Below are 2,086 nucleotides of genomic sequence, written 5' to 3' on the forward strand. Positions count from 1 at the left end.
GACGCCATCCGCTTCTACGGCGAGATGACCAACGTCCACCGCCTCTCCCCTGATGCCTACACCTTCAACATACTCATCAACAGCTCCTGCCGTGTCGAAGGCGTCGATGCCGCCATGCGGTGGTTCGAGGAGATGCAGCGCCGGAGCTGTGCGCCGACTGGTGTGAGCTTCAATACTCTTATGCGCGGGTTCTTCAGAGAAGGAAGGTACAAGGAAGGCCTTAAGGTTGCTCACGAGATGCTGCAGCTTGGAGCCGGGCTGTCGGTTGCTTCCATGGAGATTTTGATAGGTGGGTTGTGCGGTGGAGGCGACGCTTTGAAGGCATCAGAGGTGTTTGCAGAGTTTTTGGTGGATGCGGTGGTGCCGGAAGGGTTTGATTGCTTGGATCTGGTTGAATCCCTATGCCATGTTGGAAGGGTGGACAAAGCAGTGGAAATAGTGGAGATGGTATTGGAGAGGAACGGGGTATGCTGCTTAAGTGTCCCTGCTGGCATAACAGTTCTGGATTGCTTGATGAAGGCGGGGAAGCTGGATGATGTGTGCCGATTGATGGGAAGGATGGTTGGGGAGGGGATTGTACCAGATACCATATCTTGTAACTGTATCTTCGAGGCACTTTGTGAAGCTGGCGGACTTCTGATGCAAACAAGCTGAGGATTCTGGCTAAGGAGGAGGGTTTTCAGGCTGATGGTGTGACTTATAGCATGTTGGTGCAGGGGTTTGGTAGGCAAGGAAGGGTGAAGGAAGGCGAGGCTGTGTTGGATGAAATGCTTGATTTAGGGTTTATACCTAACATTGTGGCTTACAATAGGCTTCTTGATAGCTTGCACGTGCGGAGATCTTTGCAATAACAAGTGAACTCCTCTAGGCATGTGTATGCTCCAAACGTTTTTTGGCCACATGGAAGCATCAAACTGCAAGATGTCAGAGAGTTGGTGCTTAGAATTCATGTGCACAGACTTTTGGAGGAACATAAAACAAAACAAGGGATAGTCGGATAGATGTCAGTTGAGACGAGCGGTGGTCACAATTGCACTGACAGAAGTTGTGAAATTCCAGTGATTCAGATGAGGTATTGTTTTGATTATGCCCTTTAGTTCGAACATTAATCTTGATTTTGTTGTCTGCACACATTGTTGCTTCTTAGTTAAATTACCATTAGTCATTGTCTTGGACTCGGGGTATCTGTAAACAGTTATGTGATTCACTGATTTGTTCGTCCTCCTACGGGATCTATATTTACTTTGTTCGTCAAGGATGCAATCGGCCAACCCGCCAAGCCTGCATATAGCTACACCGTTTTTTTGAACGGATATATAACTATACTTAAAGTCAACTTAGTGCAATTCCCCATTTGAAATTAGCATAAAGTTAGCTTTAGGTATACTTAAATGTGGGCTTTGCGGGTTGCCTTCTTGCATTTGTAATTATCACTTACTTGGACTCCTACTAAGCAAGATACAAAAGGGTTTGGGTCTTCTTGGGTGTTTCTCCTCTCGATTCTGGTAGATTATCAATTGATGTCCTAGTTAAGGAATAGCTAGCCTCACACATACTTGCAATAGTTCTGGATTTGACAAGTCACAACATCCATCAGTGGGAACCCATGTTTTCTCGTATTGATTTAATCAGTATCTTTTTTTATTTATAACTTTGGTTGGTTGCAACGTTGTATCAGTGCTGCCCATTGGTCAGTTGACACTTCAAATGTAACCATACTTGTTATTCATCTGTGCTCTTTGAACTGTACAGTGTTCGAGTGCATGTTTTGCTCATTTCTTTAGACTCTAATTAATTCATCTTTGCTTACCAGGTTTGAAGGCCTCCCTGTTTGAACTGTACAGGATCATGTTTTTGTATAGCATTTTCCTTATATCTCTCAGACCAAGTGGTACTAAGATCTTGTTGATAGAAAATGCCTTGTGCCATCTGGTGATTTGACATCTGTACAGTTAGCGGGGCTGACTGATAAACATTCTCGGCCCTTATGTCCAGTGTCCACATATTGTAGCTTTCCGGTATCAACTAACTGGAGAGTTATGGTATTTGGACATTAGACAGGAAAGGTAACCACATGACCACAAGG

At 44.7% G+C, this 2,086-nt stretch overlaps 1 pseudogene; it reads left to right on the forward strand.

The window, feature by feature from the left end:
- Positions 1–3: 3 nt before the first annotated feature.
- On the forward strand, positions 4–1,085 carry LOC123177398 (pentatricopeptide repeat-containing protein At2g36240-like; annotated as a pseudogene).
- Positions 1,086–2,086: the final 1,001 nt, after the last annotated feature.

This window comes from Triticum aestivum, unplaced genomic scaffold (genome assembly GCF_018294505.1).
Source record: "Triticum aestivum cultivar Chinese Spring unplaced genomic scaffold, IWGSC CS RefSeq v2.1 scaffold99225, whole genome shotgun sequence".
NCBI lineage: Eukaryota > Viridiplantae > Streptophyta > Magnoliopsida > Poales > Poaceae > Triticum > Triticum aestivum.